A 26864-nucleotide genomic window follows, 5' to 3' on the forward strand; every position below is an offset into this window, starting at 1 on the left:
TTGCTGACACGTTGTTTGTATTTGCCTTCATAACTATCTGTATTAATAATGAGTAATTTCATTTGGAAAATATTTACATAAAAGTATTTATTCTCACGTCATGGGCATAGATAATGGCTTTTTTTTTTTTTTTTTTTTGAAGGGGAAGAGCAGCCAGAAAATGACTAATACTGCAACCAATCTTAATGTGCTGCTCTGGGATATCCCACTGGAAATCTATAGATACACAAGGGATGTGACTCCAACCTCAGTTACCACCACTTGGAAGAAACAAGGCTCCACTGGCCCTCAGGTTTTGGGATATTCTGTGATTCTGTAGTGTCTGAGTTGGAAGGGACCCACAAGGGTCATCGAGTCCAACTCCTGGCTCCACACAGGACCACCCAAAACCAGGCCCTATGTCTGAGAGCGTTATCCAAACACTTCATGAACTCTGGCAGGCTCAGTGCCATGAACACATCCTTGGGAAGTGCCCGACCACCCTCTGGGTGCAGAACCTTTCCCTAACCCCCAGCCTGACCCTCCCCTGTCCCAGCTCCGTGCCGTTCCCTCGGGTCCTGTCGCTGTCCCCAGAGAGCAGAGCTCAGCGCCTGCCCCTCCGCTCCCCTCGTGAGGGAGCTGCAGGCCGCCATGAGGCCTCTCCTCGGCCTGCTCTGCTCTGGGCCAAACAAACTCGTGGACCTCAGCCACTCCTCAGATGTCTTCCTCTCTAGACCCTTCACCATCTTCATAGCCCTCCTTGGGATGCTCTAATAGTTTTATGTCCTTCTTATGTTGCGGTGCACAAAACCGCACGTAGTACTCAAGGTGAGACCACAACAACACACATTATGCTACATTCTGCTAGTCAGACACAAAATTCAGAAGTTTCCACTAGTGCAAAGGTCTTCAAAGCCACCCCAGTGTGGTCTGCAACCCCAGTTTAGATTCACAGGTATAACGTTTGCAGGAGTAATTAAAACGGCAGGTGTAGAAATATTTGTCATATTTCACTATGGCCACACCATTTCCCTCTACTAATTCTAAACTCAGTCTACACGGACATTTTCATTCGGAAATAAAGGAAACACAAAGCACTGTAGGGTAGGTAGAAGGCATTAATGCTCCCTCCTGAAAAGACAGTCTGTGGAAAACAAAAAGAAGGATACGGGACTATGCTGATAGATTTTAGATGCAAGGCAATAAGGATCACGGTGACTCTGAACTTTGAACTGCCAAGACAGCAAAGCTGAGGAAAAAGGCTGAACTGGACATCAGCTATTAATAATTCAACCATCCTCCTCCCTCAGGAACAGCTGAGTTTGGAATCCAAAAATCAGGTTTTCAGACTAACTTTTACACCCAAAAAGGAAACCATCTGAGAGAGCAGGACAACGAAGTGAAAACAGAAGAATCCTTACAGACTGCTATTCATGCTAGTTATAACTGTAGCTACCACTAAGCAATGCATATCTGTTCACACTTTTCAACACTTTGCATTTGCGTTAAAGAGTTTGTAAATTTGTAGTACGGCTAAGATTAGAAATGATTTTATTGACATTTTTGTTTTATAGGATGGGGCTAATTTTACTTTGCATCATTTTTAAAGATATTCAGTCGCAGATAAGAAATAAACCTAAAACAAACACAAGCTGCTATAACCTAAAATTTAAATGGTCTACTGTGGTTTCAAAGCTGGCAATTGTAATCGAATATATCCTTCTGAAAACAAAGCTGTTGTCCTGTAAAAAGCCTTGCCCAGGAATACCTCCCCACTTGGTGCTCGCTGTAAAAGGCCTGCCCAGTTCAGGCAAAAGCAGCCTCTACTGAGAGGGTGGGAAATTGTAGTTAAAATGAAATATCAAGGAGTGGACTGGAAAGGAACTTCCCATTGGCAAAAAAAGGGAGCAAAGATGATGCAAAGTGCTGCTCAGTGCCAAAATCAAAAGGTTTTCCCAACGTCGTCAATGTAGGTTAGAGGTGAACAACCACACCAGAGTGAGATGTAGAACGTGGCTATGCCTCCAATACTCATCGTAAGCCGAGAAAGGAGAAAATAAAACTAAAAGGAACACAATAAAACATTACACACATCATGTGTTTTTCTTCACAGCTGTATCCATAGCCGAATATCCAAGGAATTCCGCAGATGTCTTCCTTACATTCCTCACAAAAGATAAACATCTGCTGGGCAATGAAACAGAACCGAGTGAATAAATATCTCAGGTTGAAAATACCCAAAGGACTTTGCATGTCTTCAATATCTTTTTGGACTGTTTGACTGTGGGAGTAATGCAATACAGTGTAAAGCTAAGCCGTTTAACAGACCCACAATTAAGATATACCCTAGTCGTTACAACTTCTTGCTTCCAAACTCAGCAGGTTCTCTGTTTGCTTTGCATGACTGAGGGAGAAAATCCAAACATGATACATTACTTTCCCTTTTGAACTTGCACTTTTAAACATTTCCAACAGCCTGTGCAGGAGGCAACCAAGAAACTAATGAGATCACTACATATGGCCTTTGGATGTTGCAGCTATTGTAAGCTCACAAGCCGCACTGCCCACTGCATATCAGCCGTCAGTGACATCTGTCTCCTCGGAGGACAATCCACCCCAGCAGCACCTACACCCAGAGAGCCAGTTGTCTCTGTTGTGGCCAGGGACAAAGGGCTCACTTGGGCATTATTCATGCAGCTCAGTGACAGATTGTGCCACACAGCATGGCTCCGTGCACCGTCCTCTGCTCTAAGCATCATACTGAATGCAGCGGGTCATAAGCGAAGTACTTTCCCCAAAAGCTGTTATCATTTCTAAATTATAAATGGCTAAATTGTGCAAAAGGCTCGCAAACATTTTGTCAGTGTTCCACCCACAAGCCGTCCTAAGTTTTCCAGATTGCTTTGCAGCCACAAAGCCAGCTGACGACTGCGCATAACCTGCACAATGGACTGCCTAATACCTTGCTTGTCTGGCAGGTTGGATATTTGATGACTTATCCGTGGTTACAAATCACACCATTACATTGTGCTACTTTTATAAATGTAGCAAGGCCTGCTTTTAAATAATGGCTATGATTTCCAAAAGGGAGCCCACAGTCCTCTTAGGTGAACCAGAGCTAACAAAAGCACAACTCTGATTCTCTAAATCTCTGACAGTTTGCTCAAGAGATGGATGAATTTAGCAAAGCTGGAAAGCATTGCTTCCAAGAAAGGTGACATGAGACAGATGCTAGTCACATCCCCCTATTTTTTTTCCTGAGACTTACAAATACGAGTTGAAATTTACCTCTGCCATGAAATAATATGTGCACTCTTGTTTCTCTGCCTTGGAGAATAAAAAAGAAAAAAAGAAAAAAGCTACTACTTTTTTTTTTTTTTCCAGAGCTAAATATACAAAGACGTGCCTGAGTATTGCCATAGGCACCTTTAATGAAAATTTAAAAGACATTTCAAATGAAAACCTTGGCAAACCTCCCCTTCTCCTCCCCACACACACACACACACACACCCCAAAAAAAAAAAAAAACTGCCAACAGCAAATATTTCCACTGGTGAACACTTTTCTGCTCTATAAAGTTCTTCCCCATTAGGAACCTCCTTCCCCAAAGGCCTGGTAAAAAACATTTGAGCAAGCTCCACAAACATTGTCAAGGGGAGGCTACACTTAGCCGGAGGGCCAGAAGGGACCATTAGATCATCTCGTCTAACACCTGCATTAAAAATAAAGTGATAATAATAACAAACATGATTTCACTCTCTCAATTCTGCGTACAGTCAGCAAACTGCATTTGGCTGGGAGGTATCTTCCAGACAGTCAGTCTTTACCTTTGCTCATCAAGAAATTGAGAGTCCACTCCACAGTTCGCACATTTTTTATCTCTATGGAAATATCACATTATGCATCTCAGGAAAAACTTCCTTGGAAAGAGCTACCCTTGTTTTTTTTTTTTTTTTTTTACTAGTATCTGTGTTTGTATTTCTGACACGCCTCTTTCTAAATGCAGATTCTACATCTGACTGAGATGTGTTTAAACATGAGTTGACCTTGGTTGTGCAATATTGAATTTATCAGTGATTTTGGAGCCGCATGATTATAAAAGTGTACAGTAAGAAGTATATGCATCGGTAACAGTAGTGTGCCAAATGTATAAGACAGACACATGTACTAGTGGCACTGAGTCCTCTAGAGAGTGGATTTGGAGATGGATCCTGATTGACACTGAACAACGTTGATTTACCGGCATCTGTAAAGTAAAAGGGCTCCATCTATGATGGCTGCCCGATTTGGTTTCTCTGCGTATCAGTTAGTTCAGCTGCTTATGTAGAAGTCTTGCATTTTTAATATCCTCCCCGCCCCCCCAAAAAATAAAATAAAGATAAAACCAAGTTAAAACATTTGACCACATTTTGTTTTTAAAAGTATAAAATATTAAGTTTCTAATCAGTTCTCATCTTCCTGTACCCATAATAGAATCATGGCACTTGCATACGCATTTTAAAGAACCTTCATGTCTATATATTTCCTATTTAATTTTATAGCACGTAACTGAGTGGTTTACTAGCACTTCACATTTATAATTCATCACATGATTTTTGCCTGGTCTCACTTGCAGGAACATTTCCCATTTGGGGGAAGAAATCCAGATTGGAGTTATTTGTCCATGAGGTAGTGTAGGTTTCTATTTATCAGCATATGATTGTTTTGGCTCTGGTTTTGTAGAACTATGTTAGCTTCCCGCAGTATAAAGATGACATTTCTGCCTTTTTGACAGAAAGTATAAGTGATGGCACAAAATTAAATCCATTTCTTCATAAAAATAAAAGATAATGAAGTAGAAAATAAATAGAGAAACAGAAGTTTAACCAGCAATAAATCCAACAAAACACGGAGGGATGTGAGCTGCTGAAATAGGAGGCATTGTGCCATAGATTTCAGCACAAATAAAGCATGTGTCTGTGTATATATACAGGTGACATAGACCCGGGTCACTGGTCAGTCAGAATTACTGGGAAGTATTATGCTTGATAGTAATGGTTTGCAGGATTGGCCTTAACGTGGTCAGATCTGACACCTAGCAAACAGCTTTAATGTGCAAAGTGTTTTGCCTTCTGCAAGTGGTTTTGCCAAGACAAGAATAAAGTTATGACATCATCTGAAAAAAATCTAAATTACACTCTTACCTGAGCAATAGGCTGACTTGCTGTTTTACGCAGTTTGCATACAATAGCTGTGCGTAAGCATTCCAAAGCAATCATTGTCAGTACTCCAAATTTGCATCCTTGCCCATCCAAAGATAATGAAGTGCTTTGCAAACACTGGCTCTTAATCATTTGGGAAAATACATTCATCCTCAAACACCACCCTTCAGAGGCATGTATGGAAAAGTGCTTTATCCAACGCTGATGCATGCAGACTTTAAGAAGAAATATAAAGCTGTGTGGTATAAAACTACTTCTATCTCTCTGCACAGCATCATCATAAGCTTCCTCCTGTGTCAAAAACTATGCTAGCCATCTGCAATAGGCACTCTCTGTGAGAGAGAGAGAGAGAGAGAGAGGGGGGAGGAAAAAAAAGGAAAGATGTACTGTTTTATTATAATTTATGGAAGAAACTTCATCATTATAGCAGAGACTTCATCTTTCACAAAAAGAAAAAAAGCATCATGTTCTGTTTTCAGATGCCTCCACTGGGAGGCATCCCTCAAATGATAGATAACGTTGACAGATGTAAGACTAGAACTCTGCTCTCCTCCAGGAATGGAAGTGGAATTGAAGCTCCGACATGAGCATTTATAAAGTTGCTCGAGGAAAGCAACTACAATTAGAAGATATATATTTAAAATGAATCTTAGAATGTGTGAAAATCTGCAGGACTGAGGCATCTACCTACAGCTAAATACATGCTTGAGTACTTTCCTGACCTAGGGCCACAGCTGGGAGTTAGGAGTTTCTCACTGGCTTCAGCTCAGGCTCCCAGGTGTCTGTCAATGGTGAAATTAGAAAGGAGATATCTATTTGCACTCATTTGGTTTCTGTCCTAAATAACCTGCACTGACTTGAGGGCTACACCAAATCTTGCTCAAAATCATGCACTAGGCTGGGGAAAGAATGAAGTCACAAGCGTAACAATCAAGGAGTCAACATAATGAATACATCTGCAAAAACCTATAGGGAGACACTGGGTTCTTATAAGACAAGCAGATCATTTCAGTAGCTCCTATGTAATAACTCTGCACAGAAATATCAGTGGTTTATACACAGCATAATTCCAAACAAACAGCTACAAGATAAAATAGGTCACACTAATTCATTTACACACAAAGATTAAATCTCTCTGGATCTCAACGCATTCAGTAAGCTACAGCCTGTGATAAGCAGCCAGAATAGGTGGTCAACTGCATTGTCTGCAGCCTCCAGGAAACCCCGATCCCTTTCTTCCCCTCCTATAGCCTCTGCGAGGAAGGGAAAATAGCAGGTAGGTAGGTAGAGTTAATCCCCTGCAGTACAGTACCAGTTACTTACCCAAACTAATGGACAACGATGTTATTATCAGCCCTGCTGCAAGCGTACACACTTGGATCACCAACATGAAGTTGTTTCCAGGTCGCAGAATAGTAATCGATTATTTGATATTGTATACCAAAAGCACCTGTCCACAAGGGCTCTGTTCCACTAAAGAATTAAGATCAGACTGTCTTCATTCTGTCTTTGCTTCTTAGGTTTTCTCATAGGGTCCTCTTAGAAATGCCGTGCTTCAAGCGGAGGGATCAGAACCCACTGAGCACAGATCAGCTATGGATTAAAGACAAATTAAAGACTTAATTTAATTAAAGGCTAATTAAAGACTGTGTATAAAGAAACCTGCAGAGCAAGTGCCTGTCTTCTTATCTAAGCATGGCTACTAAAGCAATTTCTACGGATGTACTTGCAAATCTGTACATGTAACATCAATATTGCAACTCCTCACCAAGTCTTTTCAAGCTGCCAATCGGCTTTTCCCATTTGTCTCCATTTCCAGATTTGTCAGACTGAATTCATTCCTTATGAATCAATGCTAGCTGACTTTTGTCAGCTGATGCTTCTCCAGATGTTTTGTGATCTCACGTCTTATAAATGCCTCCAGGATACTGCCTGCCAGTAAGGTTAGGCGCATAAACCTGTAATTGTTTGTCTCGTGCTCTTCCAAAGGGCTCCCATGCCGACTAGCAGGTCTCCTCAGCAAGGTCAGCCAGAGAGAGCCACACGCAGAAAGCACGCTTAGAGCTGTTCGCAAGGAGTGCTCGGCATATTTTTCATTCATTTAGTGGCCAAGACATTTGCAATGGCATACATCTAAAATATATATCTACTGGCACAGAGCCCACAGATCCAATGGTGGGAATTAAATGGTTATAAATAAAAGAGAAAGGGAGATGTTTCCCACACCTATCATCTGAAAACTTATCATTCAAAGAAAATCCCTCTCCTCCGTCTTACAAATACTCTTTTGTGCCTGGCGTGTTTCAAGTCGCTACTAGTCTTCAGGTTATGCCCTGAGAAGAGCCCTAACGCTAGAGAGAGCAAGATGTGACAAGAGAGCTGGCAGGAGTCCAGCAGATACAATTTGCACAGCACAGATTTGAGGCAGCCTTAATTTGAGGTATAAAGTACTGGGGGCTTCTACGGTGAAGTATTGGACACTTGTCTTAGAGATAACATGGGTATAGCAGGAAGTACAGCACGAATGACCACCTTATAAAAGGATTGCTCACACCGGACAGCTACATAAAATCTTCTATCTGCTTCTACTGCTATTCCAAATTCAGGTTTGCCTCCATGTCATTAAATAGTTTTCTTTCAAAATCCAAGACTTTGCATAGTTTTAGAGTTCAGAACAGCATGCCTATGCTTGTGCACATGCTTCCCACCTTTCCTTTCTGAATGTCTGAGAACTCCAGGCAGAGATCTCCCTATTTACACATTGATTAAACACCCTTCTTACCGGCCATACAATTTCATTTGGTAGTTCGTTCCGTATGATACAGTAAAGATTATTTAGGTTATCCTAAAGGATGCCATCAACGTTTTTTAAAAACTGTGTCAAATGGTCATTCAGAATTGGACTTACACAGATTTTTCTTGAGCTACTGTACACAACAGGGCCTCTTAGCTCTTTGTGATCATGCCTCTGTACCACAGCTGACTGCGCAAGATCCATCGCAGCCAGGTTTACAGCTCTTCTCCTTTCTTTGCTTACTCCTAACGCCCTGCTTTAAGTTCTCACTCGTTAAGAGGAACTGGTCTCATTTCCCAGCACTTTCTTTACATCTGCCTAGAATTAAAGTTTCAGCATGTGTCTATTTTCAGTCTCCATACTCAGATCTTTGTGCTCCTCAGTTTTGTAAACAGCACTAAAACCATAGGCATCCCAGCACTTGTCTTTCTCAAATCCCAGCCTCAGTTTTATGCCCACCTTTGCCTGCCTTACAACTGAACAAAACTCTTTTGAGATGACTCTGTGCAGGCTGATCTCCAAAATTTTTACCTCTTGTTGGTTCACCAACGATTTGATATCAAGACTGAATTCCCATCACGTCCAGGAGCATCTCAGCTCTGCCTTCTGTTTTTCCAAAATATTTCTGGGAAATTAAACACTTCCGTTATTGCACAACTAGAAATTGTACTTATTTTCCTTACAAGCTAACAGGTTATTACACCACTTAACACTACATCCGACTCCACCATCCTCTCTGGTATCTTTCACAAACATTTCCTCCCAGAAATCCCCTCATTCCTTCCTCTGTTTGCCTCAAGACTGACTGGCTGTTCCTCACTGAGGCTCCATCATCTACTACTGGTAGTCTTTCCCCCTTCCATGCCATTTAGCTCTGTTTTCCTGCACTGGCTGATTTCTCCATCCCCCTTCCTCACAGTCACATTCTATTTATTAACCTCCTCATAAAAGGGTGTCCAATTTAGACATGATGCTCCTCTTGAGCATCAGCTATCTGCAACTTGCCAGACTTATGAGGAGCCTCAGTCTCCTCAATAATCTCTCAAAATTCAATTGGAAACCCCAGGACTTTCTTTGATTGTGTTTCTACTCTGTAGAGTTTTCTGTCCATGAGGTTTATTAAGTGCTCTTCTATACCAGCTGCACAATTTGATAAATCCTATACCCTGTAGGCTTGTTTGCCCATGACATGTTTTCATATTCAGTATTCAGCTGCCATTTCAATCTTCCTTATCCCCACCAGAAAAAGAGAGGGAGATGCCCCCCCGTCACTTACACAGGCACTAAAAAGCTCATATAAACTCTTGCGTACAAATATTTGCCGGCTTGTACTACTTGTTGGACTTCCAGCGAACACAGTCTGCTGGGTTTTTAAAGCTTTGCCCCTCAGCCAGCTCCCTAATAAATATAACCCAGGACTGTGGGCAGGAAAGAAAATTTTGCCTGCCAGCAAAAAGGCTCCTACAACGTACCCGGGAAAGACCCCCCAGACTACCAGCTGCTACAGGATAATGTCACCGTGCTACATAACAATTCTGCTGCACACAGCCTCTGTGCAAAGCCTCCTTCCTAATGCTCTGCTCCCTGTTTTCCGCTGGGTAGTTGGATTGAAGCATCTTTCCGCTCCTTCTATTAAAGCATTCTGGATTTTGGGGGAAGGATCATGACCCAAGGTGAGACCTTGGCGTCAGCCATGCCCAGTGGCCATTAACGCGACAGGGGGGAAGACTTGGCCCCAAGGTTCCAGTGCCCTAAGGAACCAGCACCGTTGTCTTGTCAAGTCTCTGCATGCAGAGCTGGATTAACTCTGGAGATTAACACACTCGATCATCTCCTGAATATTTACACTTTATTTCATCTAATACCAAGTATGAATTTTGTAACTAGCTATTGCATATTAGCCTGTTCCATTTTCGTGATTTATGGTGCTCGTCTCTTGGCATCCACCTCAGAACATAAATCAACCAGCATATAAAAATCATTGCCAAAAAGAAATGAGATTTATGCGCAACTCAGTGGTCATGCAGCATCTCTAACTGTAAAAGATGTTCTCTAATCAATTTAAGATGCATCATCTTTCTCATCTCAGAGCTTTAAAGATATATAATATATTGAAAACCTATTCACAGTAGTCCTCAAAGACTGCACTTTAAACCCTTGTTTTCCGTAGCCCAATAATACAGGAGCACATCTTGCAGAAATACACCTTACAAACAGCCAAACACAATCGTCAGAGTCCTAGTGTTAAAAGTAGAACCATTTTTGTCCTAATTTTTAGCACAAAGAATTAGTACTAATGAAATTCAGTGTTCCTGAGGCACAAATGAAAGGTAACACCTAATGGCAATTATTTCCATCATCCCTTAGTTATTCAGAATGTTTTTATCTGTTGCCATTGTTGTTATTCCACGAACACAATTACTTTTAGAATTACAGTTGTTAGTGAAGTCTGTAAGACAAAATGAACCATACCTATCAAAGATTATTATGATAGTCAGTGCTGCTATCTAAAATTTTTCACAAAAGAATTGGATACCATAAAAAGTAAACTTACCTTCACTAATAGTTTTTAATTTTGAAAGTATTACTTATCAAATTTCCAGAATATATCATTACAACTTCAATTTTTGACAAGCTTTATCTTTTTTTTTTTTTAAAGTTTCTTTAAAAGTGTTGTAAAACCAAACAAAAAAAAATCTGTTAAAAAATTGCAACTTTTTAAGTAACAAGATTTTAAGTTATGGTATTTGTGGAAATATAAAAAAAGCTCAGAAATTAGGATGCAGTAACATATACAAGATCAACAGTTTTCACAGAATCATCTTTCTTTTAAAGAAGTTTTATATCCCCAAAGAAATAGAGCTACAAATATTATTTGTCAGTCCTGTCAACTAATACATGGATGGAAACTCTCTGCAAATTCCTTCTAGATACATCAGTGCTATTAAAAACCTAAATCAACAAGCATAAAAGCCCAAGGAAAATAAGGATAAAGTCAGTTCTCCCATTTATTATTACCATTAATTAGAATAAAAATAATTGCATTCGTATTGATCTGTAGCTACTGGATGAGAAATACAGATTTTTTGACACACATGATCCCCACAGATCATTAAAAGCCCTCTTCCAGGCCAGGAGAAGAAACGACAGCCATTACCCTGTGTAACACTGTCTCAATTTAGCACAATGCTGCTACATATAATTATAGGTCTCTTGGGGGTTTTGTCTGCACCGCTTCGGTTCACAAACCTTCCCCTGCCTCAGGCCAAACTATCGCAGAGATGTCTCCTCCCTGGGCTCACTGCTCTGCCTGGACCTAGACCCAGCCGGAGCAGAGCACTTGCTCCCCTGCCTGGGACCAGGACCAGAGGCAAACCCCAAGAGCCGAGCACAGAAGCAGAGCCCAGCCTGGGCAATAACTCCTGCACCTGGAAGCTGCAGCCCAGCCATAACCCCTTTAGCACCACGCACAGGCTGTCTGCTTGGAAAAGCCCAGGAAACCCCAGCCCCTGAGCTCAGAGAGTTAATATCCTTCACCTACATGAACCTACCTCTCCCTCCCACAAGTAATTTTAACGGTGTGGCTTTCAGCTTAATCATGGCACCTTAAAAAGCCAAACCCTCCAGTTCAACCCAAATATCTTGTGTGCCGGTGTGTGGTTCCCCATGCACTGCTTTGTGCAGCTCGCTGAAGGCCTCCAGGGCCAAGGACTGAGCAGGGCTCTCTCTCCAGCTCATTTTCAGCTCTTGTTCCCACATAAATGTCTGGCGGTTTTAAAAATAAGATACTCACGTTTTATGGCCGTGACCAGGCATTTGATTTTCACAAGGGAAATAATACAGAAATGATGATAAATTGTCCAATAATTCCTCCAGTAGGAATACAGGGAGAGAAGACACTGAAGAATTTAAAACTGGAAGCAGGAGATAAAATTCAACAGGACAATGGTTTTGTTCTGGAAGAGTGTGTATGAAATGTTACTGCTCCCTTTTTTTTTTTTAGGGTTCATTCTGCTGAGAATATTTGTTCACTGTGACCATGATTTGTGAAATTCTTTGTGAACACTGCTGTAGTTTTCTATTGCTCAGTGTGGCGCGCTAGTGAAAACATGGATTGCAAGCTTGCAGTGCATCTGTAGAATTAAATATTTGCTTATTTACTGTGCCCTTTAATCGCCCTGTGAATCTTAGCAGTCTGCTGCAGTACTTGCCAAGGGTCATACTCTGAGAAATCATCACACAAGTGATAGAAGAATAGAAAAGGTGTACCATACCCTCTTGCATCTTTGCATTCAGGATACAACAATTATCCCAGCTCCTCCGTACCTTGTTAACAGCTCACACAGGTGGTAAAGCTGTCTGTGTGTACATATATTGCAGAACATGCGTAACACCACACAGTCATGGCTTTCCTTGTAAAGGAAACAAATAGTAAGCCCTCAACTGAAACATTATTTTCCTTCTTGGTTTGAGAACAAAACACTACTAAACTCCAGCTGAACTGAACTTTCTTAGCTGACATCTGACTGTGCCTCATGGCATTTAAGTATAATGAGAGAAGGACAGTCATAAAACACTATATGAAAATTTTGGATATAATGACATTAAAGTCAAAGCTCCCACTTAACTTCAGAAGGGCCAGAATTTTATCCTGAATCTAGAGATGCTGACACGAAGACAATGTCCCCCCCCCAAAACAAAAATAAAAAATACAGATAACTAGAACTGGTTGATTTACAGTACTCAAAATGAATATAATCAATGCCTCCAGATGAAAGCAGAATGATTTATACCAAGATATCCAATAGAGACAAGACACAGATGTCAGGAAAGCTTCAGAAAAGTTCAGCAATCATCTTTACAACACTGCTTTTTATTCCTGTTGTGCTGCTTAAAGGTACATAGAAGTTTGCTACTTTGCAAATACATGTTTCAATTCCTGTATTCATAACCAGTTTGAAACATCCCAGTAAGAGCTGTTTCCCATGGTTCTGCATACTGCTGAGAAAAGAGAATGAATTTAAAGAAATACTGCAAATGGTTTAAGTTGGCATTAATTTCACCCCATCGTATATGTGCAAACAGCCCCAAAACAAATACAACAAATAAAAAACTGAACAGAACTGGAACATCATTTGTCCACAAGACAAGACTCATTTCAAGATAAAGGAAATAAGGTACTGCGGCGTCAGGAGAAAGACTGCTCATCCTTTAAGTCACCCGAACATTTAATTCCTTACATTCTCACCTGCCTTAACCGAGGACACACAAAAGATGTCAACTGCACTCTCACAAATTCTTCCTCCCCAAATGCTGAATGCCGCCCCCCCCCCCACACACACACTGAAATACAGTTTTGTTTTAAGCCTGTTCTTGCATATGCAACATGGAAATGGGGCTGGGGAATTCACATCTCATTGAAGAGAAATTGAGGATGAGTAGCCTGTTTGAGCCATTTTAAAGAAAAAACACCCTCTGATCTTTCGTATTCTTATAGCTATGCAAGTTCTCCAGGAATATTCTAAATTGTTACTCAAATTTAACGTCTTGGTGCAATTTAGCACCAAACTCACCTCCATTATACATTCAGAGCCCGTAGTTCATTACTGAATGAACTCATTTATCTCAGAAATAGAGACACTACAACGACTTACTACCTGGTGTGAACTTTTCTGCCAGGTACTTACCTGCACAAAACCAAGCAGACATTCCTTAGTGGCCCTTCTCTTAATCACTTACACATGGTAGTTTAGGTTTTTGTAAGTGGACACTATGCCTCTGTGCCTTGTGTCACAAATACATCATGAGTAACTCTGCAGTGATGCTATGACAACAGGTGTAAGAAACTATTACTGACACCTTAACTCTTGATTTTGTCTTGGGTCCAAGAGATATTACTCTTAGTAAAAATCCTGACATTTCATATTTACAACATAAAGTGGCGAATTGGTTCTTCTGTGTTGTCATTAACATGCGATATCATTTCATTATAAGTTACAAGTATAAAAGAGACCAAAATGAGGCTGCTGCTAGAAATACCTACTGAATGATTGATGTTCTTGCTGGTTTTTCGGGTCCATTGTCTGGTGTTTTGGTGCACTGCAGTGCGGTCATTTCTAACTCAAAAGCTCTGTGCAGGGGATTTAGGAAGATAGGACAGACTGCAAACAGTCTAAAAAAACCCTGAGAAATTTGGGACAACTTCATTGTGAACAAACTTCTATTCATCCACCGAGTGTAATACAGTGAGTGACAGCTTATACAGAACTTGGCAGGCTTCACAGAATGAGAAATAAAAGCAAACTTTTAGCCCGTGATAAGCTTTATGACAGGGCAGTAAAATCTTAATTGAGATACACTGAACCATACAAAGAAGCTTCTATAATACAATACATGTTTAAATGAATAGGCATAGTCAGAAGAAGATGAAAGAAACTTCATTTAATGATATATCCTCTGATATTTTTATAGTATTATTCTAATTCTTGCATTTGCTGTTTATCTTACCTATTCTTGGCATTTATACTATGCATAAGCAGATAAACTCTCATATTTCCTCTTATTCTTGTAATTACTTTGACAAGCTTTAATTGCACTAGTCATTTTTAATTCCCCTTTTCAGAGGAACACATAGTACAGCCTTAAAACTTGTATCATCTTGCCCATAAAGTTGTGCCACCCCAAACACAATTCTAAGCCTACTGAAATCTAGCAGATGTTTAGCTCATTACATCACACCAAGTGTGGGAATAGCTCTTAACATAGTTCTGTCTCATTGCACTCTCACTACAGGATTTGGTATGACAGGATGATTTTTGCAGAAATTAAGTCAGCTGTAACTATAGAATTAGAGATATTCAAGGTGAAATCAATAGACTTCAGGGCAGCTCACGTGTTCACGCAGACCTACCACCAGGAAGTCACGTTGCAATTAAAGGATTCATAAAGGAAGCAGAAATAAATATCTGATGGCAGAGATTTATTTTATATTCTTTTTTGCACCATCATGACACGGCAGTTGAGAAGACATGAATGATCTGTTGAACTTCAGTCTCTCTCAATAGGCTCCACATGATTTGGACTGCATGAAATATTACCCACATAAAAGGCTGCATGAGGTAAAGATTTTTAACTCAAACTAGCAGCCTTTCCGTACCTAAAAACCCGATCTCTAATCCCAAATCTAGCCCAAGCTTTGCATTTATCTAGAAAGTCTTTATAACCCAGATCTAAACCTGTGGTCCAGATTGAAAAGCAACAGCCCTACGGTCGGACCAGATCCCCATCCCTAACCGCCAGCAATGCTTGTCACAGCCCAAGAGCCCTAGAAGCACTAGGTCCCTTTTACTAGAAGCCCTAGCTCCCTTTTAGACCCATCAGTATATTCATCTCAGACTCTGCCAGTTCGTATCCCGTCCTTACTCCTAACCCACCGATTCTGCCAACCACAGAAACCTAAACAATTCTTGAAGGCACCTGCCCTATATCTATCCCAACAATCTCCGGTCCTTCAGCACTTTTGATCTTCAACTCTGTCCCCTGCTCTTAAATCATTTTTTCTTATGTATATTCCTGACTGTGTTCCATACTTTGAGCCCATATTAGCCACCCATTTCACAAGTGTTAGATTTTTTTCTGAGATAAAAGGAAATTCCATCAAGGTTGTTTGTGGTGTCTCACTGTCTGTTAAGTCATGTTAATAGTTGCACGAAGTACTATTTTAGAATCACATTGATACAGTACCTGGTCACCATTTGAAACAAATAGGGCAACCACAATATTCTAAAAGCTACCTGCCAGGCTACCACTGCCTAATCAGTAAACCTAAGGCAAGGATATCGGTCCTCCCGAGACTGACCACAGCCTGGACTGATGCCCGTCATTCTGTTTGGTTACCTTGACTACAGCCCCTTTCTGTCAAAATAGCCTGTAAAGTCAGGAGTTCACTTTGCAAACACATAATCCCAACCTTTTGCTGGGGGTATTGCTGAACCTCTTTCATCAGACACTGATAAAAGTTCACATGAATAGAAGCTTTCTTGATTCTTTCATTGTAGCTCCAATTTCTCCATTGAAATCTGAGCTTTAAGAATAAGACAAGCCACTTCCTCCTCACTGTGTTTTGCTGTATATGATTGCTTTGATGTCTACAAATTATAAAAACCCCACATTTCTGATACATTTTTCAATTCGGTGAATGACCTTTGTAGCTGGTTGCCATGTGGAGCGCACACACACGCCAGTACTTAAATGGGGTCCAAGTGGAACATCTTCCTCTGGAAGACTTCACTGAAGACTCTTCAAAATTTAAAATCATAAATACTTTATCTCGGTTATGTTCTTGTAAACCACTGACATTACCCAGGGACAGCAATAAGGTGAAGATGTACCTACCATGGATGAAAAGAGCCCATTCATCGCTTGAAAAACTTCTGACTTCCAAATATCTGCCTTTGACCTCAAAGTAGTTTTGTATTTAATTTTGGAAGGAAAAGAGAAGAGGAAGGATTGAAAACCCAGAGACATGGTCTCACCTTTTCGTCTGAAACTGTTTCATTGATTTCAACAGATTTATTGCACTCAGTGTCACCTGGTAACAATGGTATTTAATTTGTAGGGTTTTACTTCCATTTTAGCATGGCCATAGTTTTAAAGAGACAGATACTGGCTAAGAGAAACAGACTGAAAAGGAAGGAGAGTGTAAAACTGTTTCCATGGCAACTCCTCAGATAACAGTAACAGTCTACCTAGCCTAGAGGGATAGGTAAGTGAGACTAAAATATGTATGTAAAATAAATACTGTCAAGGTTCTTCTTCAGTTTAAATACATACATTTGAATTCAGGTACTGCCTGAAAAATCACAGATATTATGAAGCCTATATGTCCAATTTCAACAGTAAGAGAACATGTTTTACACTGTACAGAACGATTTAGGTGAGAAAACCCTAAGATCTTTCCATGGAAAAAAAAAAAAAACCACTGTATCTTCCCTAGGTAAGTTGCACAGGCTTTGGCTAATTTAAAAGTCCACTAAAGTGTCAATGAAATGGATTTCCATATGTCTTGCATTCTGTTTCATCATGTAAATGGTTGACCTAAAAGGTCTAGACAATTACTTCGCCATTGCCAGTAAGAAAACAGATTCTGGCTTCACACACTGACACCCTTTGCCCCAGGGCTGTGAGAAAGCCCTCTGGTGGTTGCAAGAAATTGCACAGCAGAAGAGGACCAGTGGCACAGCTGGCAAAGCCAGGCCAAGAAAAAAAACTTGGAAAACACTGAGGAAAGAAAGGTGTTAGAGGAGAGAGTCAGATAGCATTAGAAGGACATTTAAAAAAAATAGGGAATGCTTGTGGGGAAAAAAAGCTCAGAAGTCATCGTAGCTAGCACCAGGAGAATACCATTCCCATCCCCAGGGACTGCTCGAGGTCCCACGCCCAGAGATGGGAACCCTGGAGCAGAGGCAACTGCCCCAGCTGCACTGCAGGACGGCTCAGGAAACAGATTCTGGACTGCAGAAACTTTAGTCCAATGTGTGCAGGCAAAGTAACACCAATCAGTTTTCTTACCACATGTTGCAAATTACTCCATGAGCAGCTTGGCTGTTCTGCAGCAAGGCTGTGGCTACAACTCCATCTCTGCCTAAAACACTCCTCTGCTCAGGCAGCAATTAGGAATCCAATTAGAACACTGAAATCCTCTACAAGTCTTCGCTGCAACTTAAGTGATTCCTTTTTTCTTCGAGGGGGAAGGAATAATAGTCATTTATCTCCCACCTCATGTCTTGAGAACCACCTGCTGTTCTCATTACTCTTCTCTCATTTCTTTCAAACTCTTTCTTGAAGCATGGTGCCTAGAGCTGAAGGCAGGATTCCAGCTGAGCCTTCACCAGCACAGAGGTGAGCAGAATAATTACATCTGACACTCCTCCTACAACCTTCTGCAATGATATTTGCCTTTTTGCAACTGCGTCATGTAGCTGGCACACACCTGAGTAGCCAAAGACTTGTGATACGTACGTATTCGATTTCCAAAAATAGAGCCTAACTTTATTTCCAGTTTAGCCTCTGTTCTGATGCCATCCTTCAGAGTGTTTGATAACCCTCTTCTTCATTTTGAGCCATAACAAATATTGTTGTAACTGCATTTGCTGCTCCATTAGCCAAGTTGCTAAAGGAAAATGCTGTCCAGAACTGAGTACACAACAGATCTGGTCTGCCCCAACTCCAGAAGCCCTCCCACCAGTTTCACAGTAAGCCACTGCACACCACTCAGGCTCATGAACAACTTAAAAAAACATCTTTTTAGTGTGTGTGTGAGCACGTGTTAAGGCAATGACCTCCAGGCCTGCTCACCTAGCTGGCTTATGGCATTTGGGAGTGGTAGAAAAAAACTTTACCTAAAAGTACTTCAAAGCTCTCAGCTATACCAAAGGTACTGCTTCCACCCTGTTGGGAGTTCAGCTGATGTACCACGTGTACATTGTGTGTCAAGGTAAGGCTCCTGATTGTCTTAAGCTCAGAATCCTTCAGAAATCAAAATTTGACTGACTGTTCCACTGTGCACTAGTTCTTCCACAGTTTTTCACTGTAAAGGTAATTGCTGTGCTCATTTTTCTCCCCTCCTTTGGGATATCATTCATGAAATCTTGTGGATAGCCTCAAATAGTTGAGAGATCACTTCAGTTGACTCCTTACTTACTCTAAACCAAGCCTTTTAACTAGAAAACACAGAACTTATTCTTTCCCTCCATTGGCCTACACATCTATCCCCTTATTAAAATTAATCTCATTAAGCATCTGATCACAATTAACTGTTTGGTGAAGACAGAAACAAAGGCGGCATTGACTACTCCAGTCCTGTTTCATCCATTATTTTCTCATTTTCTCTCTTCCCCTATTTAGCAGGGAATCTGTGTTTTCCTTTTTTTTTCCTCTCCCCTCCTTATTCCTAATACATTCATAAAACCCACTTGGGTTGTCTTTTACATCCCTTGCCAAGCAAAACACACAGGACTCGTCCCAGTAACATGGCTGAGACACATAACTGGGTAGTTCTCATTTTAATCCATAAAACCTCTTGAGACACATCCCGAATGCTCGTTCTCTGTTATGCTATTGATAAATATCAGCTCGATTCAAGTAGATTCCAAAGGAAGAACAGTTCATCAGATACCAAATTCCCCCACACACACACAGAATCCACTACAGAGAGCTGTCAAAGGAGACACTTGCACCACATGCCCAGTGTCACTCCAACCTGCACCTTGTTTGTAAAAAGTCAAAGCTCAGACTTAACCATTCCCTTCCTTGCACTTCAAAACCCATCACAGTCTCTAGAATAGGTACGGTGAGTGACTCTACCACAACTCTTCACAGACTGAAAGAGTGCTTAAACAGCTATTTCGTGGTTAGTCTTTTAAGTTCTTGCCTAGGATAATAGTGAACTTCCTGCAAGTTTTTCCACTACTTATCTACTACCACAGGGCTTCTTATTTGTACGCAGCTCCCTGTTCGTGAACTGTCGAATAACTGCTTAAACAGTTTTAAGAGAATAGTTAGTTCCCTGCAGAGTTGTAAATAATTTATCATTGGCAAGCATCTGGAAATTAATCTGTACCTGTCCATCCAAGAGATAGAGACATAACATTTACTGGCAGCTAGAGAAAAGCTGATGGTATTAAAGTGGGAGCTATTTAAAGTAATGCAAGGGGAAAAAAAAAATTTTGCTCTTTTCCTCTTCCTTTCCTTGCCTTACTCCCCTGGTGACTTAGTGTAATTTGCTAGCAGCCCATCTTCTCCAACCTGGCTGCAGAACTGGTGCCCTTTTGAACTCAGCCAGCAATCTCATCTGAAACACCTACAGCAGGAAGCGTGACAAACACCGAGTAGCAGAACGCTAACAGCGCTTATCAAATACTTACATCTCCCCCTGTAAACTTCTGTCATGGGCATTCTGCATTCCGTGTCTGTTCAAACAGACAACCTGAAACGGTGATGCGATTCCTCGTAGAAAAAGCCCTTTTTGGCAGATGCTGCAGACAAGATTTAAAGGCTGTGAAGGTGTCTCATTTGAGGTGTGAATGCTCTCAAAGATCACCCCTCTATTCAAGGCCAGGCTGAATGGGGCTTTGGGCAACCTGGTCTGGTGGGAAGCATCCCTGCCCATGGCAGGGGGTTGCAATGAGATCGTTTTTAAGGTCTCTTCCAACCCAAACCATTCTGTGATACTCATGCTTGAAGTAGGTTTTAAGGGTGTGGAGGAACACTACTAAAAAGAGTAATTAAATTCGTAAAATTGATTTTTTTTTCATATTAACATATACCTAGAAATTCTTTGGCAATAAAATATTGTGCAGTCAAGAATACAAATAATGCTCTTCTTTATGGAGGCCTCATTTTGCCTCCATTTGTGCCTTGCTCACTCTGATTCTTCCATGCTTCACAAGCGGTAATTACTAGACTACAGAAGAATTACACTTGAAAGCTTTGTTCTAGTAGCATTAAGCCTGATTTAGTATTCCAGAAACAAAAACCAACCTCAAAATGAACAGAAAAGTGGGCAGGACATTACCTTTTCACACTAGTAAATAGTAACTGAACACAAAGTGCTATGAAAAGTCTTATGCGTAAATCCTGTGCAACAAAATGCAGCAGTCTATCAGTGTGTACACCTGAACTACTTCTGAATCGTCTCACACAAGCCTGAGTTGGCAGCACAGCTATGTTAGCATGATGCCCTGCCTGCGTTATTTATCCCAAGTCAAACTATCATATGCAACTGCAATCCAGGCAGCTACATTGCTTCTGGGATCAAGCTAACTCAAAAACTACATTGTGCCATGTAGACATACACAGAGCAGTGGCAAAAGTGCAGTTTGAATGAATAAACTGTGCCATTTTTCAACTAAGTGACTTAATGGATGCAGCACTTCAAATCTGTTCCCATGGCAATGTAGAGACAGCAATGGAAATACAGGCAGTTTCCTCTTATACTCCCAGTACAAGGAGCAGAACAAAAACCTTTTCTCCATTTGAATGAACAAAAGCAGGAGCATTTTCCAGTGCAAACATGTAAAGCCAAAATCTTTCCCATGTCCCGACCACAGTAAAATTCATGAATAAACAGAAAAGACTTGCCAACAAGGTCAAAAAACTTGGGTTTTGCTTTGTCGGACCAACAGGGGTTAGGGTTGATTCACAGAGAACATCCTGCCCCCATTCCTCCTGAGCTAAAAATCAAAGCACTTTTGGAAGAAGAGTCCCAGATGTTCTTTCAAGAGGGTGAATAAAAGCAGAGACAGCCTGTAAGGTAGCCCCGGCTTTGCTGATTAGTCATCAGTTTCCATTGTGTTTGGAAACAGACAGCTAGTGCAGTACAGGAAGCAAAGAGATACACCACACACACACGGAAGAGATCACCCGCAGTATCTTTGTGGTGTATGTCAAAAAACAGCAAACTTCAAACAGTTCTTCTGGCTACCCCTGCTACCTTAGAAGTCTGCAACCTCCCTCCCATCACTCCCAAACAGAAGGTACCTCTTGGGCTGCTAACTTCATTAACAGAGGGGATTTAAGATATGTCCCTTTCACCACATTGTCCCGCTCTCTTGCATCATCTCAGTGTAGTCTGGCAATCTTCAGCAAAGCTGGTTTTCAGGCAGGCGCTGAGAAAGCCCAGAGGCTGAACCATTGCACTGTGACTCAATTGAAAAATCATGGATCTGTGTACCAAGCTCGTGGTCTATCGGTCTATCATTACCACCTATTAATGGTATTTGCATTCTAATTGTACCTAAAGACAGCAGTCAGCACCAAGAACTCCATTCTGACAGACATTTTATACTTAAATCTGACTCGTCAGATTTAACACAGATCTGACATACAGCGTGCACACAAAAGCAGCACAACAAACTCTCCCGCACACTGAAGAACTAAGCAAGAAAGCAATCCCTTTGCACACTTTCTAAGCTCAAACACATGAAAAACTAACACAGAGAGAACCTCACTAAAGGGCTTGTAGCAGTAATGATACGTTTGCAGGAAGATACCGTAACTTCTTCCGCTGAAACTCCTGTACTCTGGCCTTCTTCAGATCCTGAGTTTATCAGGAACCTGACCAAAGAACACAGATATTTTATTGCATTTTCCTGAAGGAAATACAGAGATTCAAATAGAAACAGGCCAAGTCTCAGAATAAGCATCCTGACCCTTAATGCTATGAAAAAATATTGTCATAGCATCCATCATTTACTGCCTATCCGAAAGGCCTAGGCCAAGTTCTCCTGTTTTCATTGTAGAGTCCAGGGAAATAGTTTCTCCCCTGACCCCTCCTCATGTGGTCCTAACGGATTTGTCATTAGGAGCTTAGTTTAGGCTGCACAGCGTAAATCTGGAAAAGGAAAGCGAGAGCAGAGACTTCTGAGAGCAGCCCTCCAGTACAAACACCGTTCTCATTACATTGTCTGTCCACTGCAAAGTCCTTTGTCTGCCGTCCCTCTTTTCTCCTCCTGAGCCCTAGTAGTGAAGCAGCAACACGCAGTAACGCAGATCCTCTCTGTGAGCCCAGCGTTGTCCCTGTGCCCTGAAATCCAGGACACTGCCTGGCAGCTGTGTTCCACCTCGTACCTCACGATACGGAGCTAGCACTAAGAAGTGCAGGGCTCCACCAGAGGAGACGCAGGCCTCCCACTACCCTGCCTTTTAATTAAATAATAAACAGGATTAAATGGAACTCAATTCCCTGGGAAACTCCCACCCACTCCACGGGAGCGCATCACTTGCCAGCAGCCAGCACTGTACGCACGTCTCTTTTTATTAATAAACGCTCCTCCACTGCAGACTGCGTGCTTCTGCCTCTGTCTCCCTGTCACTCTCAACATGTGGCTCTTCTAATCTCTTGCCTTTAAACACTCCAAAGCCCATCATCAGGGTATTCTGAAAGAATTAGGATGGGATGTCTTTGCACATGTAAGCTGCGATATATTCAAACATTCACAATATGGTCTTGAATTTAACCCGATGGATGTGGCAGAGGATTTTTTGTTAATATTAATGAGAATTATTTTCTTTGTAGAGGGCTCAGGGGCAGCTTCTCTTTGCTGAGTGCAGCATGCCAGTCCCAGCCCGCACTCCTCAGCCACAAGGAGTGCTCTTTGTACCCACAGTGCACCCTGAGCACTGAGCGATTGGGATGTTAATTTTGCATCTCATCCAGCAGTATGAGATGAACGCGGTCTGGAGACACACTTTATTTGGTTTCTCGCAAAAAAGCCCTGATAGCTTGTGCCACTTCATCCCTGGTGTAATGTTAGCTGAGTCAGTGGAACTTAGCTGGCCCGGCTCTGATTTATATATATGCTGTACAGCCTGCTGCAGTAATTTCAGAACAAGAATATCACAGTGACCTTGACATGCCTTCTGTTCGCTGTTGTTTTTAGCAGTTTTAATGAATACATCTTTCCTGAGCAAAGGATCAAGATGTGGTCCCTCAGATTACCCACATGGATGATGGCTTCCAAATTCATTTTAAAATCGCAGTGAAAGGATTTAAGAGTTATTACAAACAATTCAGAGATGGTGCCTGCTGAAAGCCTGATTATGCTCCCAGCCATCATTTTTCAGACAGAGGGAAATCTGTTAAAGTAAATCTCCAATTAGGATGCTTGTGTTCTTTTAAATTAATGTTTCATTTCAATTTTGTTGCCTAGTTCCTCCTGTCATTTTCTAAGGAATACATGTGCTGAAATCATCCCTTTGATGAGGCTTGGACAAGAAGCTTAGTGTGCTTTGATGTGGAAAAGGAAAATGGGGCCTCTTTTTCTATGGAACTAGCTTGCAGATCAGCTTGCTGTAGTTAATGCAGGGTGAGCCCAATTTTTATTTTTTATTTTTTTTTCAACCAGTAAAGCAGGCAGGAAGAAGCAGCTTATTCAAACACTAATGAGCAATCAGGTGAGGACAAGAACTTCCATAGTTACCCAAGTTTCCATTATTCTCCTTATCCTTCAGAGCACCACGAAGCAGTGGAGGAACCACATTTAGACCAGGAACTCCTCAGGACAAAGCCGTGCCACATGGACATCAGAACTACGCACTTGTAGCATCGCTCCTTGAATGTGCAACCTTTGCACCTCTTGGCCAGTAAGCAGCAGAACTGAATCAGAGCAAGAAACCCATTTTTGGATTTGTTATTCTCACTACTGTGCTCCCACAAGAATAGGAGGACATCCAGAGGCACTCATACCTAACGTGCCCCAACTATACGGACATAGGGAGCAGCGTTTGACCACAGAAGAAATGCAGCCAAGTAAAGCTGTAAATGGACTTTGGTGTGCGAACAGAAGAGGTCCAATGGTACGGCCACAATCTTCCCCTATAAAAACATGTCCCTTGGTTTCATCTTCAGAAGACTCAGAAGCAAGGATACAAATTGCCCCAAAGCCAAGAATAGAAGTACTGTTGATGTGAGCGTAAGATGGGTCAAGCCTAGACTCTGCTGATGGACAAGACGCCCTGCTTTCGTAAATTGAAAGTGTCAATATTTCAAATTATATTAGCATGCTGAAAACCAAAACAAATTTGTCTACCTTGTTACCTTCTATAACTGTTAATCAAGAATAAAAGCAGGTAGTTGCTGCAAGACCCATGGCTTTGTATATTGCAACCTCCCTGCGTCTAAAATATTAGCAATAACATCACGCTGCTGTAGCTGATTTCCTATACAGCAGGATGCTTCAACGTGAAAGCCACATTAAAAATGGATTGGATTAGATTAGACGTGCTAAGTGCCTTGTGCAAAGTGCAGCATGCCTTCAGCTTTCCTTTGTCTTTGAGAAGTCCATGAGAGCACCAAGCACTTCACAAGAGCTGGTCAGTGACGACAGGCATGTCTCCTCTGCATTTCAGCACTTTCCCACATACATACCACATCAGTGAAAGGAATAACTTCTCTTGAATCTATTATGTGCTAAATCGTACATAACACATAAAAGGTTTTTTACGCTGTTAATTTTAGAATGAGAAATACCCAGTTCTGCTAAGTTTTATGTCTCCCTTGTACTAAATGACGTGTAGCAGAGAGAAGGCTGCCATTTCAGCTTACGCTGTTGGGAAATTTTTGATTCTTTTTTGAGCAAGTTTCTTGCAGGTCAGTTCCACGTATGAAGGAGGCTGAGAATTAACGATGTTAATAGGAATGCGCATTAATCAACCAATTCATTTTTAAAAAGATGCTCTTAGTCAGCAAAAAGTGTCATAGTGAAGGATATATGGCCACCCTGATTCCACAAGCCACCTGCAGCTCATCAGAAAGCTATAAAGTAAATTCTTCAAAGAGAAACTAACAATCTTCTGACCCAAAAATAATGGAGAAGAAAAAAAAAGAACTGCAAAAAAGAAAAAAAATCCATTCCCTCCATTGTGAGTCAGCTCTGGTGAAAAGAAAAAATAAAAAACTGTAGCAGTTACATTTTGGGAGATGTCATGTTCCTACTTCTATATTCCTCTCCATTTCTTTGATCTAAAAAATCTCAGCCACTGGGGGCTGAACCAATCCAGGAGATTTACATGTCTTCTCTGTTCACTCCTGGGTGCTTATCACATTTTCTACTGCAGGCACTTTTTAACAATTCTTTTTAATTTCCATTTGGAAAATACAGACGCTATTACAGCACATAAGACTGTCTTTCTTATACCCCCACTGACCTCAGGATTAGGGAACGGTGAAGCTGTTCCCAGCTGTGCTGCCTGCGCTCATGCAAATCACTTGGGTACCGTACACCTCTCTCACACAAGCGAACATCACTTCTTATGCCGTATTTCATTGCTGAAAATGTTCCAAGTTGCTAATACCACACTTTGATTAGCCAAACTGTGATGAAGACAGCTCCTTTTCTGACAGAAGCATCACTGCTCCTACCCAGAGACTGACACGCTGTCACCACAATGCAGGTAACTGCTCTGCAGCTGGAAAGATACAGTGACCTGCAAAAAGAGAGAGCCTGCACCACTAACAGAGGGCTAAAATCTGAGTTCTTTGCCTATCATTAAATGCTGCTCCCTGGGCAAACACTCCTAGGCAAAGTAGCAAGAGGGCAGTAGCTGCCATGCAGGAAACTCAGCCCCACATCCATGCCCTGTCCTTCCTTGCCAAGCAACCCATGAAGGAGCATCTTAAATCCCAGGGAAGCAAATCATGACATGACAATCTTTTATGTGCTGGTAGATGCATAATGCAGAGACGTGCGAGGGAAAGCTGTCAGTAGGAGGAAGCCTAAGCGTACGTGCAGCACAAAGCCTGTATTTTACCTATCTGGAATCTAAAAATCCATTCCAAAGCACTATCAGACACAACTTCTGAATGTGACAAATGAGTTCTGGTACACATTTTAGCCTGACATTTTGCTGCTTCCTACATGTACACAGAGACCCCTAGCTGCAATTCAGCTTAGGACAAGTACATGCCTAACACCATTTATTATGATTTTAAGTGAATAGTCACGTTTCATTTCTAGCAACCATCACACTGAGCTGCACAACCAAACAGTGTCACTTACCCTAAACAGCATACCTGGCAAGTGCTCACAGATTTCCAGTGGCAAAACTGGTCAGTCATATCTGCAGTTTCCCGCCAAAACTTCTTGGTGGAAGGGTAGCTAAAACGTACGTTATTCCCTACAGAAGTAACCAGAACAGCCTGTCTCTGAGCACTACAAGATCTACCTCAAAACCCTGCAAAAACCGATGCGTCATCCGATGTTTTTTGGTTCTAACAAGACACGCCAGAAAGCCCTTTAAAAAATGATCAGAGGACCTTTTATGCTTAGACAAAGTGCTGACTGCCCCTGCTTTCACGTTACCCCCTTACAAGCAGACCCCCAGGACGGCCG

The 26864-nt window shown here is 41.5% G+C and overlaps 1 protein-coding gene across 13 annotated transcripts in view; it reads right to left on the reverse strand.

Annotated features, from left to right (window-relative positions):
- NCKAP5 (NCK associated protein 5) overlaps positions 1 to 26864 on the reverse strand; it is a 440024-nt gene that overhangs the window by 411344 nt on the left and 1816 nt on the right. The window contains exon 3 of one of the 13 annotated variants that reach the window (XM_080599378.1): positions 6504 to 6773. The exons of 9 other annotated variants lie outside the window; for them this stretch is intronic. The gene's annotated coding sequence lies outside the window, so the exon portion shown is untranslated. 3 more of the 13 variants (XM_080599370.1, XM_080599393.1, XM_080599366.1) reach the window with 3 other exon arrangements.

The sequence above is a fragment of the Anser brachyrhynchus genome, assembly GCF_964034855.1.
Source record: "Anser brachyrhynchus genome assembly, chromosome: 7".
NCBI lineage: Eukaryota > Metazoa > Chordata > Aves > Anseriformes > Anatidae > Anser > Anser brachyrhynchus.